The sequence below is a fragment of the Grammomys surdaster genome, unplaced genomic scaffold (genome assembly GCF_004785775.1).
Source record: "Grammomys surdaster isolate TR1022 unplaced genomic scaffold, NIH_TR_1.0 150, whole genome shotgun sequence".
NCBI classification, from domain to species: Eukaryota; Metazoa; Chordata; class Mammalia; order Rodentia; family Muridae; genus Grammomys; species Grammomys surdaster.
Genome location: NW_021604608.1, coordinates 680,834 through 696,809, shown reverse-complemented (window position 1 = coordinate 696,809; position 15,976 = coordinate 680,834). Strand labels below are relative to the sequence as shown.

Here is a 15,976-nt window from a genome sequence, read left to right as displayed (position 1 = left end):
CTTTCTTTCTTTCTTTCTTTCTTTCTTTCTTTCTTTCTTTCTTTCTTTCTTTCTTTCTTTCATCAACTTTCCTTTCCTTTTATCTTATTCTCATAGTCATGGTGGTACTATCCATCCCACGGTGGCTCAGACTTTCATCCTGATAGGAAACTGTAACCATGACCACCCACTGTACTATAAGTTGGACTATAATTTCAGTCAAACAATTGTTTTTCCAATGCAGTTGGCTTTGGAAAACAAGATCAAGTTTGAAAATGATGCTTTTGCTTGCTCCAACTTGAAAATTATCTGTTTACTTCTTCAGCACCTGATTTTCAGTTTTATCACACAGTTTCCCCTTTACGTCTTAGTTATCCTAGTGGTAGATTTGTTCAATTGCTTCTTAATGTTTTCCTTTCTTTATTAATGACATTTGATAGTAAACATCCTCTATCTGTTCCCATATCACTGCATTCTCCTTTTTCCCCTCTCCGTGGTCCTCTCATTTTAGAACCCTGTTTTTTTCCTTTCAGTCCTAAACTACTTGCTTTCTCAGGATATCTACCCCATGGTCCTGAACTCTCTGTTACAAGCTTAGCATTTTTCTTCTGTCTCATTTCTGGATCCATTCACAAGGATAACGATATTACCTGTCATAGTTGACTCCTCATGCATTAACCTCCTGCCATCTCTTGAAATGAGGTGTGCTCTTCTTGAGATGTTCTCCATGTTTCTTTCACCTAAAATACTGTCCGATCATCAAATAATTACCATCTCCTTCTCCTGCTTCCATCTCAAAATCAAATCTAAATGGGAAATGCCTCCACTGTCCAGCTCTTCTCCTCCATATATTTTTCTTGTCCTTGTAGCTTTCAATTTCCCATCATAATTTGAAGCAAATATTTTTCTGTCTTACACGTATAATCATAGACTAGAAACAGACCCACAATCTCACACACATCTTCTCTTACATGCACTCACACAATCTCTCTCACACACACTAATACATAGATTGCCTCTCACATATACTCTCTATCACACACACATAGCTTTCTCTCTCTGACACACATTTTCTTACATACGTTCTCTTTCTCCATCATACATACTAAGTTTGTTCATTGCAAATGCTTTTGTAAGATAGAACATGAGCAATCAATGAATTTGATCCTGCATCTGTCAGCCACCATCTCTAAGACCTATGCCTGTTACTTGATCTCTCCAGTTCAGTATCCTAATACGTTGGGGATACTCATAGACATTGGGAATAACCGCATAGCTACCTTGCAGATCCTGCTATGAGGACTGTTTCATATGACCCAGCAAGTGGATATAACAGTCTGTGCTTGGCAGTTTTCTATTATTATAACAAAATAAGATAATTTAAATAAAAGATTTATTTAGGAGATTCCAGTCTATTTTCCAGTCTATTGCTTTGGGAGCACTAACAAATCAGCACATCATGCCAGGAACATGTGGTGGCCCATAACTGCTCACCTCACAGGACCACAAGAAAAATCACATTGTGAGACAGCACCAGTAACACCATCTCTTTCAAAGGCATATCCAGAATAATTTACAGGTTTCCCACTAGGTCCTTTCTCTTTAAGGTTCCTTACCTCTCAGTAGTGCCACTCTGTAGAGCACCATGGACCTTTGAGGGACATTTGACATCCAAGCTTTATCAATTCCTGAAAAGTAGCTGATTATAAATTGTTAAAACCAGAATACTCTTACTGTACAGAATACTCTTCTTTCAGCAGACCTGGATAACAACTTCAGGTAGAGAAGATTAATATGAATAGCTCTTCCTCCTTAAAAACTTAGGTCTGTATCAGAAGTCTCTCTAACAGGTCAGTGTGCTGGGCCATCTTTCATGTATGAGCTAACCATCTGTATAGTTCATTAACTACATAAAAGCCCTCAAACAACTGACATCACAGTTGTCTGTTTACTCATCTCTTTCCCATACTACATTAGGTCATTTATATGCTTATTCTACCGATATTTTCACACATTTACCAGAAAGAATATTTGCTATCCTATTCCTCATAGCATATCATGATCTTGAGAGACCCAACAGTTGATCATAGGTTATAATATTCCAAATGATGTTGTACTACAAAAGAGAAGTCTAGTACACAAATTGTGTGTGTGTGTGTGTGTGTGTGTGTGTGTGTGTAAAATGGAGCAGCATAAAAAGGTTGTTTAAGAATAGGTGGCATCAGTGGATAGATGAACACTTGTGCATCCACCCAACAAATTGAGAATATCATTAAGTCATTGAAAAACAGGTAGAAAGCTTGCTCCATTTGCCATTTGTCTTCTACAGTGCATAACAAGAAGGCAGAGCCTCCGGGTCTTCTGCTATTTGGGCAACATTTGGTTCCTGATTACTTGCATATCTAAGAAATACATTTAATGAGAAATGGGTAATTCATCTCAACATTTAAAAAATAAAATAACCCCCTTGGTCCCTGCACCTTCTGTATTTATTTTCTCTCACCATAATTGGCATCTTTTTCTTATTAAATACACTTTTGCCAGTCTGATGTGTGGAATGTTACACCTGTCTCTGAGTTTTGTTTCAGAATTCTCTCTGAAGCCAAGTTACCCCCATGCCAAATTTCACTAGATCCAGTTTAACATAATTAGCTTTAAATTTTCTCACATGGTAAAAAAAATTGGGAAGCCTTTTTCCTCCTGCAGACAATGTTGGAAACACTCTATTTAGAATTAATTCTCTATGTCATTACTGAGAGGGAGAAATGTAAAACCTAACCTGGAGTATGATTCTTATTTAATTCACCTTCTTCCTTGAGCAAACATTACCAAACTTCTTTGCAGCTCTCTAATGTTGCTTTGGAATTTTATATCAATATGAAGGATCCCAGAATGAATTTACTGTTATTTTGGATTATAAGTCTACCAGGCATCCCAACAGCATCCTACAAATTGAAGTTGAAGGATGCTTACTTTTATTCCCATAAGTCCTTGTGGTTCTTTATACAATACACCATACTGTGCTAAATATACTAAATGAGCATGTTCCCCAGTTTGTCAGGATGACAAGAAGCTTTACCCCTAGAATGCAAGGAGAGTAGGCAGCCTACTTGTGTCTTCTGATGCCCATAATTGCCCTCTCCAAGTAGAAGTCACTCTCTAGATAATGCCTGTTGAGTTGACTTGACAAGTGGAAATGCTCGGGCTATGATCACACAGTGAAAAATGTTTATGAGACACAGAGGTAGTGAAAGTTAACTTGAAAAATGGATAAAAGACTTGATCCTTTGTATTGTTAGAACTGATTCCATCTGCTTTTTCATTTGGTGAGTTCTTTATGTTTTCCTCAAAGTATTAGTTTCTCCTTTCCAGGTATTGTCTACCATTGTAGCAAATTGTGGCTGGATTTGGTAGTGAAGACTGAGCTCTCTGCTCAGTAGTTATGGAGGACAATATTGAGGCCCACTCCCTCCAGTAGTGTCTGATGACATCATCTGTCCTACTGGTGTGCAGAGTCCTTATTATATTGTTACATAAAGCCCCGCTCTTTGTCCAGAGACTGTTCTAAGAATGAATCTATACAGGTTTATGTAATCCTCATATCGATTCAATCCCAAAAGGGAGACTTTGTTAATATCTCATTGCAAATATATTAAAAAAAAATGAAGCAAAGGGAAAAGAACTCAATTGTATCCATACTTTGAAGCTGCTGGGTGATAGAGCCAGATCTGAAGCCAGTACCTGGTTCAGTGTTGAGTTCATTGACCCCCCCTCCTCCTTTGTTACGGGATGTGATTTATTCAATTTTCAATTTTGCATTACAAGCATTGCCATTTAAAAAAAAAAACCTGTTTATGGGATCTCTGTTAAAGAATAGGGCAAGAAATGACCATGAGTAAGATAATGAAGAATAATCCACCCCGTGCTGTTGTCCCATGACTTTTATCTAGTCTATTTGGGCATGCCCATTGTAATTAAGCATCTCCATCATACTTTCAGAGGACTCAGTGGTTCTCTTGATAATTTTGACCGTAACATATTGCAGATATGACCATAGCATACTACACATCATAGTACACATTGCTTTCTGCTACATCTGCTTATTGAGTAGATTTTCAACTCCAAGAGGACAGATAGGGACCACAGGTTGACCACACTGTTAACTCTGCACTTGGTACTCCATAAAACTTAAGCGTAGACAAATTATGTCTTTTACATACCCACATTACTCCTTCTATAAGTAACAAGCTACTGAAAAGTGCAGTAAGGGTTTTCAAGGACTTCCACGGAGGATTTGGTTCCTTATGTGCGAACAAGAATACACCCCAGGTTCTGTGATGAAACTTCATTAACAGAGACTCCACCAAAATAGACTCTGAATATTTGATTCACCCTGAGCTGGATGGAAGAGTGTCCCCAAAGGCAAGAATTTGTAACAACATGTGAAGCCTTTCTCTTTCCCAGAGTCAAGTGATTCTGAGGAATGCAGAACTTACATTGTTGGAGATTAGCTCAAAGAACCTATTTTCAATTGAACGTGTTCAAATGGACTCCTTGCTATACTTTGTTGTTGTTGTTGTTGTTGTTAGGTATAAATTGCAGAGTAAACTTCAACACATAATAGAGAGTGCTTCTTAAGACTGTAAGCCAATCACAACCCTTCGCCTGCAAAGTAGCTTCTCCCCTGTCCTTTTGGCAAATCCTACTTGAACTGCTCTGACTCAGCAGCTGCAAAGCTTTGCATTCTTTTTGTTGTAGCTCTCAGATAAATTATAAATTTTAAAAACATGTCATCTCTCTACAATCATTATAATGTTCTGGTTCCTGGCTGATTCAAACTGCCTCCTCTGTATATTCTACCCTTCTTTCCCCTCTTCCAAATATAAGAGGATTTACTGATTTGTATTATTAATTTCAAATAAAGATTCATTGTGAAACAAAAATACATAAATATACGTTTTTATGCAGCCTGAAGGGTCGTCAGGTAAATTGAAGAATCTTATTGTCTAGAGATTGGCTTGCCTACTAAGTACCCAGAACAGCATCAGAAGCATTACATATTTAATCTACTTCATTAGACTACTGTTCAGATGGGATATTGGAGCTTGCTGCCTATGAAGCTTCATATCTAGGGTGCTCTATTTTCACTTGGTGCTCATGTCCGAGTTATTCCATTTCAGTTCATTCTCCTTTGGTGAGTTTAGGAGAAGAGGAGGAACCGTGGGCTAGAGAAGCAGAGAATGGTTAAGGCTTCTTTGCATGTGTGTGGCATTCCTGGTAGACATAAGTACAATGCCTGGACCTCAGTGATCCTAGCTATAAAGTGGAGTCCACATATTTATGACTTCCAGGATTTGAGCCCTGGAAATTGGTCATTTGTGGTGGAATGTTAAATGGCATGTACCTTTGATCCTAATCTCTGTGAGGATTTTGGGTGTGTCTCTATCTATACTACCAGGACACTCATTAAAAGCCCTTTGATACAAGCCTCCACTTCCCCAAAACACACCTGATGACCTGCGACATGAATCTCGAAAACATGGGCTTACAAAGTAGAAATAGGAAATTCCATGTAGCAAAATTCTTGCAGAGGATAAAGTGACACCATCCATGTTGCTGGATCCCAGCGAGGGATATGGGACCATGAAAGAATGCCAGTTTTCCAGGATTCCCTGAAATGAAGAACATATGCACGTGCACACGCACATGCACATGCACACGCACACACACACACACACACACATTGTTTTGATGAGTCAGGTTAGAGGACTGGATCCCATATGTTTCCTATTTGCATAGAGCTTACGTATAAGGATCTAAAACCTGAAGAAAGAAGTGCTTGCAGGATGTACTGTCCCACTACACTAACACCAAACAATTTGGAACAGAAACACTACTTACACTTCCTCTGGACTCACCCAGAGCTCAGGGTTTTTTTGACTCATTGGTGAGCTTTTGATTTTGCCACAGAGATTAGGACAGAATCTTTTGTTTGTTTGGTTGGTTTGGTTTTCAAGACAGGGTTTCTCTGTTTAGCTTGAATGTGCTGGCTGTCCTGGAACTCTATATGTAGTGCAGGCTGACTCAAACTCCTGCCTCTACCTCTCAAGTGCTGGGATTAAGGGTGCACATCACCAGCATCCAGCAGGGTGGGGTCTTTAATGGCAGATATAAGGTGAAGAAGCAGAGTTCAAAACATAAACTGTATGTGTGTTCATTTGACATCAGCATCACGTCTCTTCATGTTTATAGATTCTGGGAATTCAGGTTATCCTCATAAGTCAGTTTATTCTGCTCCTCAGTAAACTGTATCTTAAGACACCAATTGTCCAGAGTATTATCTCCCTTGTGTATATTGATTTCAATAATATTTGACATTGATTAGGAAGGAACAGGAAATATTCCCAGTTATTTGGAGCACACAGCTGGCTCCTCAAACCTGGTATGGAATACTGAGGTAGGAACAGGTCTCAGATACCATTAAACTTTCCTTAGGATACATGATGTGTGAACTGAGGTTTTTAAGATGTGCAGGAATTTGTGAGAAAGATGGTGACTGTGGAAGGAAACAGGGGAGGTAGTCAGAGATCCCTGCTCTGGTGGGTGCTAGGAGGTTCTCAAGCTAAGGAAGCAAAGGATTCTTGGAGGTAGTATAGGCAACTGTAACTGTTCAAATCATATAAAACTTCACTGCATCACACTTAGACAATGAGACAGATTCTCTGGGATCTAACTATCTGGTGACACCCATTAAATGAAGAATCCAAGAGGTTCAAGCTGTAATGGGACTTGGATATGGATCAAAACTCTGCAGTAAGGAAGCCACATGGAAGGTTTAGGGTGTACCAGCACACTCCTGCACTTTGTCTAGTCATGAAACTCATCTGTCATCATCATCCATTGCTCGAATACATTCATCATTCAGTGACTTTCCCCACACTCAAACATCTAAGGTTTCAGAGCTGGTCTCCTATGCTTCTCTACCCAGGTAACTCTGACCCTGAAGGAAGCATAGCACAGATATTTAAAAGAAAACAGTTATATGAGTGTGGTCATTCATGCCTGCAATCCTAGTACTCAAGAGATAAAGGTATGAGGATCATTATGAGTCTGAGGCCGTGATGGGCAGCCCTGTGAGTTCCACGTTTACCTGGGGTATAATAGGATAACTGGGATGATGTACGAAATCACAACTACAGAGCTGCTATGACTCTAAGATGTGGGAAAAAGGGGTTACACAGGTGGCTCTGTCTCCTTAATAACTATCATGTTCAATTTGAATGCCCAACATGGATCCATACTGTTCAGTGGCCCTGAAGGGATACAATTCATTTCACCTTTTAATTTCTTGAACTAACTGCACCTTAAGCCACCAACACTGTTTTTTTTTTTTTTTTTTAGAAAAAAAATGCCCCAATTTTTCTACTAGCTGGCATTATTAGCCTCTTTAAGGTTGCTTTGGGCTGGGCAGTGGTGGTGCAGGCCTTTAATCCCAGCACTTGGGAGGCAGAGACAGGTGGATTTCTGAGTTCGAGGCCAGCCTAGTCTACTGAGTGAGTTCCAGGACTATACAGAGAAACCCTGTCTTGAAAAACAAAACAACAACAACAACAAAAAGATTGCTTTGGAATTTCCTGAAGACTTTAACAAAGAATATGCAAGTAAAAAATGCCAGCGAAATCCAGTTGAATGATGGGGGTCATGTTCATGGTACTATCCCTGGACTTTGAAAAGCATTTCCCAGTCTACCTGAACTCTGTAAGCCTATCTGTGAGTTAGAAGGAGCTCTCTTTGAACATACATAGCTTGATTCCACTGTTGGCCTTACATCCTGCTACTTTTGTACAAAACTACCCTGGCTACAATCTAGCTGAAGAGGCCTGCCATCATACTAACTGGACCCACTGAGTCACAGTTCTTGAGATGTGTTCATCTTGGTTTTCCTGGGAAGCCAGCAATAATTCAGAGTATAAAGGCAAACCATTAGAGTTTCCCAGCAAATTCTTGTCCACTTTTTTCTCCTTTACAACCCCCAGCTTTGTTGAGGCCCATCACTGGCATACAGTTAGAAGTGAAATCCTAGCCTATTAACTTGCAATATTGTGAAGTAAATAATTGTAATATTATGTTGTACTACATCTTTTAGATTTCAAACAATGTGTGTTGTTTTCATACTCATCCCAACTCATTATGCTTCCCAGATTCATCCCTTCATGTTCCTCCTTCCTTGTTTTACACCCTCCTTTGGTATCCTAATTCACTCAGTCCAATTTGTGCTGCCCATATACTCAGGGATGTGGCGCCCTCCATCAGAGCATGGTTTACTTTCTACAGACTATACTCTTAAATAAAGCTCACTCTTCCTCCCCACCCCACTTCAAAGTCATCAGCTTTCAACAGCCTTCCATCAGGGCTCACAAGTCCCCCCACTCTCCTCCATGCTAGAATATTGACTGCCTTTATTCTACACAAGGCTTGTGTAGGTACCCATATCTGCTGTAACTGCATGAGTACAGTAGTCCTGTCGTGTTACCCCAGTCCTCCCTGAGCTATGACTCTTACATTCTTTCCAAGCTGCATTCCATGATGGTCCCTCAGCCATGTGGGAGGGAGTGAAAGAGATGTCCCATTTGGGGCTGAACAATCCACTCACATTTTTCTCTGCTCTTTGATAAGTTATGAGTTTCTGTGTTATCCATAATCCACTACACACAGACAAAGCTTTTCTGATGAGGAATGAAAGCTAAACTAACCTCCAGACACAGAATAGGAATTTAGGGAGAAGCGTCATACTATTTATCAAATAACAGTAGTAAATTTACTGTTGAAACTCTTGAGCTCACCAACCATGGGTTGTAGGTCAGATTTAATGTATCCGAAATATGTTTCCTCCTGTGGAGTGAGCCTTAAATCCAGTTAGAAGTCAGCTGGTTATCCCCATAAAAGTCATGTGATCATTGTACTCATGGGCATATCTTGCCATATCAATCACAGGTTATAGTTCACAGGTTTCACAGTATTGTAAGACTGCTGATAACCTTTTCCTCCAGAAGACTATATCACACCTTCCAGTACAAGGAATGCTAGTCATCAAGGCATAGACTTCCTGGTCAATGCCAACTTGATCTCTTTATATTTTATGGGCACTGTGTATACTGTCTTCAGAAACAGGGCCTTACCATCATATTTTGATGGGCAGTCAAGAGCACTTGCACTAGCTTGTTTTGCTCTGTGGGGCCTTGGTAACACCCCTCAGCAATAACTGGAGGTGAGATATCTCACACCTAGCATCAGCCTTTTTATTTAGCATCTTATGCCTTCTGGGAGAGTCATTAAGTGTATACATTTACACACCAGTTTTATCTTACAAAATCTGTGGTTTATGAATCCAGGAATATCTTTCTTAAGGGCCTCTGGGCCAGGGGCTCTCACAAGCCTGTAACCAAAGTGTCAGCTGGAGCTGCATTCATCTTGACTCAATGAAGGTATCTGCTTCTAGGGACATAGGCATGATTGTTAGAACACCTGGATCTATGTCACCTATGAACTGGACAACCAAGATTCATGGTAAAACTCTCCACACTACAACTGGCTTTTTCAAATGGAGTGAGCCGTAGTCATTTTATAACCTAATTTTGAATGTCAAAACCAGTTTCTGTTCTATTTCTAGAAGCAATTTACTAAATTTTTCTCAAATAGAATGTACTATTGCATACTGTGAATGCCAAGAGCCATCAGGGTGACTAACTCCCATATTAGGAATCTTAGTCTTGTCACTTAGTGTTTAAGTGAATTTGGGAAAGTAGTCTAATCTTTACAAGCCTTTATTTCTCCACCTGCAAAATATATACTATGAGTGTAAGAGAGCTGATGCATGACAGATAGAAGCTAAATATGATGGTAATGATGATGGTCCTAGTTAACATTAACGTTGTCAACTTGACATAATTTTAATTACGTGAAAAACAAGTTTTAATCAAATAATTGTCTTTATCAGCTTGGTCTGTGGATATGCCTATGAGAAATTGTCTTGACCATTAATTTATACATGAAGATCCATTCCACTGTATTCAACACGATCCTCAAGTGTGAGTACATGGTCTATAAAAGATAGCTAGCGAGGCATGAGCTTATAAGAAAGCCAGAGAGGAAGCCAACAAGCAGTATTCCTCCTCAGATTGTGCTTGGGGTTTCTGCCTTGAGTTACTGCAATCTGTATTTGTAAGTAAATAATCCCATTCCTCTCTTACTAGGTACTTTTCCATGGCAGCATTAAATCACCATGACCAAGGAAACTTACAAAAGAAAGAGCTTTTGGCTTATAGCTTCAGAGGGGTGGCTTGCGCTCACCTGGTTTCTCTCTGAGATCCTGGCTGGTTTTCAACCATATGGAATTTGAGTGCATAGCCAGTGAGATCTGGAAAGATCTTATTCAAGACTGAAATATGGTCACTTGTGATCAGTCTCACTCTGTAGACTTCCTGAAACATGTCTCCTAGGTTGCTACTTAATTCTTATGACATTTGATGTCATGCCACTGAGAGACAGTGGGGAGAATAATAGAGTTATAACCTCATGTTCCCTAGGTAGTCTAGTAGCTAGAATAAATTCTGATGGCAACGAGGTGCAGTTAAGAAAAAAAAAAGAAAGAAAGACACAAGCTTCCTCAGTAGTATGTGAGTTTATTAGTAACTTTAGAAATGTGAGGATCAGTTCACATTTAATTACAAATTAATTAACTACAGTCCAACTTCAAGGGCTTGAGCTTTCCATAAAATACTACAATGTACACAAAATTAGTCCATATCTGCAGTGTTCTACCAAGTAGTCTTTCAGAAGCCCAGCTACCCATCTTGTCCCAAATGAGAATACTAGAAAGTATTGTCTGTCTCCATAGACTTTTCCCTGGGACATTCTGCAATTCCCAGATTGAAATGGAATAGGGTCCCATGTACATGTGGTGGGCAGCACCAGGAATCCTCAGGACATTTTATAGTTGTAACAGCTGTTGTTAAAACAATATGCCATGATCAAGACTCAAATCCTGTCAAGAGAAGTGAAAATTCAGACTTCACTTGAGTGTTCAGGTATTTTCTGTAAGTCTCAAACTGCTTCCCTTAAACATCCAATCTTAGGAGTCAGAATGCTGCACAGAGTGAAGCACTTCTTTTGAGGTTTGCCCCACTGACAAGCTGCTGTCTTTATGGCTGCGGTTTTCAGCAAGCCTCAAAATGTAATTCATTCGTTTAGCAACCATGAATCCAGTGCTTTCTATTCCTGGTACTATAAGAGTAATGTAGTGAATCTGAGGGGTAATCCCATCTTTCAGCCAGCCAAAATATAAACAATACAATTCAGTTGGGGATGCAAACTGGTGCCACTGAACAAAAAGAATAAAGGAAACTCTGTGAAGGGATGCTCTCCCAAATGCCCCAGAGAGTTTTAAAGGGAGAATTAACATTACAAGTAGAGGCAACATCAGTAACTGAAACTCAGAAGCTAGAGAGATCTAGAGAGCACAAAATTGGAAAAAGTTCTGCTACAAAAACCAAGAGTACATGTCATCCTGAGAGGTGAGGTGGACAGTAGAGGCACAGAGAGTGGCTCGTGCGCTCTCTCTCTCTCTCTCTCTCTCTCTCTCCCCCTCCCTCCCTCCCTCCCTCCCTCCCCCCTCTCCCACACACACACACAGAGAGAGAGAGAGAAAGAGGGAGAGAAAGAGAGAGAGAGAGAAAGAGAGAGAGAGAGAGAAAGAGAGAGAGAGAGAGAGAGAGAGAATGCATGCTATGTAGGAATAAAGAGATGATTAAGAAGTGCACTAAAAACCAAACGCTGGGGCCAGGCATGAAAGATCTTTGCAATGAGTCTAGCCTGACTATTGTGAAACACTTGCAGTCACTGGAAGATGCTTCCTACAGATGTGTCGGTGGTGGTTTATTCTTTGAACCATCTCAAATACAGACTTGTCTTTATCTTTGAAATTTTACCCTCAGAAATAAACTCTTTAATATTTAAGTAATAACCAGTTGCCTTTTGTAGCCTTAGTTCACAAACTGACACTTATTGCTGATGTCAGTTGTACTGTGGTGCTGTGATGGGGCTGGGGGATGAACACAAATGTGCTCATAGTTTACCCAAAATGCAGAAGTCTCAAACACACCTTATGCCTGCACAGTGAAAGTGGTAGCTCAAGATGTACGATGGATTAAGTGATTCATTTTTGAATCTGATATTTCCTTAAGATTCCTTTGCTTTTGAAATTTGAATAATAACATCTTCTGGGTGAACTTGCTGAGAATACTTGAGGACACAGATTGACTGTAGTGCTCAAACCAGTGACTGGCACATACCAAGAAGTGTTTGTTCATTGCTAATATTATTTTCATTTTTATTCATTAAGGACAGACACACACACACACACACACACATATATATATATATATATGTTATATATATACATATGTATATATATGTGTGTGTGTGTCTGTGTGTGTGTGTGTGTGTGTGTGTCTATGTGTGTGTATGTATGTATATATACCTGAGGCTTATAAGATGATGTCATATGATAGGCGTAGATCATAGAAATCTCTTACACTAGAGCATATTAATTTATCTATCAGCTCACAAATTTCTTTGTAGCATTACATCTATTTACTGTGTGTGTGTGTGTGTGTGTGTGTACACATATGTCTCATGCATGATTGTAGAGGTCAGAAGACAGCTTGTATGAATTAGTTCTCTCTTTCCAACTTAGTTTCAGGGACTGTACTTGGGTCAGCAGGCTCATTGGCAAGCATGTTTACTCATTGAGCCATCTAACCAGCACCTTTCATCATAACCTTTATGTAATGAGAGCAATTAAAATCTATTCACCAAACAAAATCAAAATAAAATATTATCATTCAAAATAAAAAATTAATGTCATTCTTCATTTCAGTGGTGGTATTGGTATTTGTGTTAAGCTAAAACAAGCAAGTAGAAAGGAGTGTGGAGGGGTGGCAGTGAATCATAGCTGTTGCTGCTATTACACAGCTAGTCAGAGATAACTGGTAAAGTTCAGAATCTTGGTAGTTTGGTTCAGTTCGGTACGAAATCTTTTCCTCTGTGGGACTGGATCATAGTGTTTTACAAACACATAATGTAAATTCTGATAGTAGTAGAGTGGACTAGCAGGGTAAGTTTCAAGGCTCGATAAAATAAATATACATAACACATAAAGAAACTTTCAAAACATGTGTGTGGTGTGCTGACTCTCAAGCCACTGTGCTGACTTATCCAGGAACCTCTTAGTATCATCTAAATCGGCAGCACCTTGCTTCTAAGGTCATTTATTTTATCCAATTAAAAGGTGTATCTTTGCAGAACAATTTATCCCTTTACTTGGAAGATCCTATTTCTTCCTCACCTTTCCCTTAGTTACTCTTCATGAAAGTAATTCACTTCTGTCATCATTTATTAATTATTCAGCAAATATTTATTGAATCCAAGTTCTGTGCTGGTAACTAGACTCGGCACTGGAGAGTCAGGAGTGACTGAAGAGACAAAGTTGGTTCTTCTTGGATCTTGAAGTCTGTTCACAGACTTAGCTTAGAAAGTAGTAGTTGTAATCTTTAGGACAGATTAAGTGTGCATAGATGATTATAGAGAAATGAACATATTGAAGTCAGTTACTGGTCAGCCTTAAGTTATTCAGAACTCTTAAATCATTATAGCAGATCACATACTTTGGAACAGTAGGGATTTTATAATACCTTGGTATAATTTTGAGTATCTAAAATGACCTGAAATTGAACTTTTTTCTTCACTAACAAATGCTCCTTAGGTCCATAAAATTTCTTCTAACTTTCTTCATGATTGGTGAAAAAAAAATCAACAGAGAAAATTAAACACAACTAAACTGCTTAAAAATCTTAGGAGTTTAAATTTGGGCATATCTCAATCTGTTTCTATTCCTTCCTCCTTCAAGCCTATTAATACTTTTTGTCTTCAATGAATAATTGAGCTCCAAAAATTTTATTCAAACCTCCACAGGGGTCTTTCGAGTAGCTATTGTTGATATCTTGTTCTTAGTTCCTAAGGCATTCTGAAGATTTCATGAGTTAGAGTAGAGAAGTGAAATTACAATACTGATATTTTCTATGGTTCTAACCACATTGTTACCTGTAACTTATAAAAAGATGGTGATTTTCTTTTAAAAATCGTGTGTCTGTTTTATGTACATCATATTACTAATAGTTAACCAAAGTTTCCTAGGTGCTAGACATTTCATAGTTTTGTTCCATTGCTATCTCTTGGAATGTATCAATTTGTGAATCCTCTGGTTTGAAATAAACCTCTGCTGTTGGTTCTCCAAGTAGGGCCTGGCTCATTCAAGCAAACCCAAGTAGCTCTCTCTGCCACATGCAGTAGTTATGTGGTTTTACTGGCTGTCTGAGCCAAGAAGATTTATTAGAAAAAGCAGGAATCTGTTTGAGTAGGTTTGTAATCTACGTGCTCAGGTGTCATTATTTCAAAACATTTTTTCTTTAGCGTTAAAGTGAGATCAATTATTACTTTGTTTAGTTATTGTCAGTTTGATGCAATCTAGAGTTAGCTGGGAAGAAAGAACCACAACTGAGGAGCTTCCATGATCAGATTGGCTTGTGGCCAAGTCTGTGAAGAATTATCTTGACAGATGATGATGTCAGAGGTATAAGCCTCTGAGGGTTGCATGATACCTACATCAGTGGTCCTAGGCTGTATAAGAAAATTGATCATGAATTAGGAAGCCAGACAGTAAGCAGTCCTTTTCCATAGTTTCTGCTTCAAGTTTCTTCCTTACATTCCCGCCCTGACTTACTCAATGATGGATAGTGCCCTGCAAATATAAACAGAATAAATCTTTTTCTCCTCCAAGCTTCTTTTTTGTTGGAATGCTTCTTCACAGTTACAGAGATCACAGTAGAACAGTTATCTTGGAAAATCCTTACTATATTATTTTGGAAATCCTTCAGATTTACATAACTTATTTAGAACAGTGACTGTCAAAACTCAAGTCCTCTCTATTTTGCTTCCATGATCACTTGAGACAAGGAAGATTTTTATGTTCTTCTAAATACACATCTTTCTCTATGTCTTAATTAGTCTTCTACTCCTGTAAGGAGATGCCATGACCCAGACAACTTATAAAAGAAGGCATTTAATTGGAGGCTTGCTTACAGTTTCAGAGAGTAAGTCCACGATCATCATGGCAAGGAGTATGGCAGAGATCAGACACGACACAGGAGCAGTAGCTCAGAGCTTACACAGAGACAACACCACAAGGCAGAGACAGACAACTGGAATGGCATGGACTTTGGAAACTTCAAAATCTCCCCAATGACATACTTCCTCCAACAAAGAAATAACTTTTTAATCTTTCCCAAACAATCCCAACAACTAGGGGAGTCATTCTCATTAAAACCAACACACTACAAATTGCAGGATTTACCCATCTTTCCATCCATCCATTCATCAGGTCAACTGTCCCAGAATGATGCCCCAGAAAGTGCCTTGTTCTTGACACTGAGACCAAGACCAGAGCAGAGTTCTTATCTTCAACACAGAGACACTCCTCTATCTTGGGTGTAGATTCTACACTGTACAACAGTATGTATGTAGCCCACTCTGTCTTTAAAACTTTTTCTTGATTATTCCTGTAATCATTCTGAAATACCACATCATTCTAATATACAGTACAAATATACAAAGTATTGAACAAGTTAAAATATACTTCTTTCCTGAGAATCATATGGTAGTAAGCTCAGATCCAGATAAAGGATGTCTTTGCAACCCACAGGAACCAAACCAATTGAGAAATTAGACAATGAAGACAAAGATATGAAAGATACCATGTATCATTGTGGTATACAGTTACTAAGAAACTTGCAGGCAAAGTCCTTCCCCAACACTGAATCTTGGATCAGGCAACAAAACACACTGAGCCACTATTGCAGCTTGATTTTGTTTCCTGGAGAAG

General features: G+C 39.0%; 1 protein-coding gene across 11 annotated transcripts in view; it reads left to right on the top strand.

Annotated features, from left to right (window-relative positions):
• The window catches only part of Ldb2 (LIM domain binding 2), a 329,342-nt gene that overhangs the window by 230,548 nt on the left and 82,818 nt on the right, over positions 1-15,976 (top strand). The window lies entirely within an intron of this gene.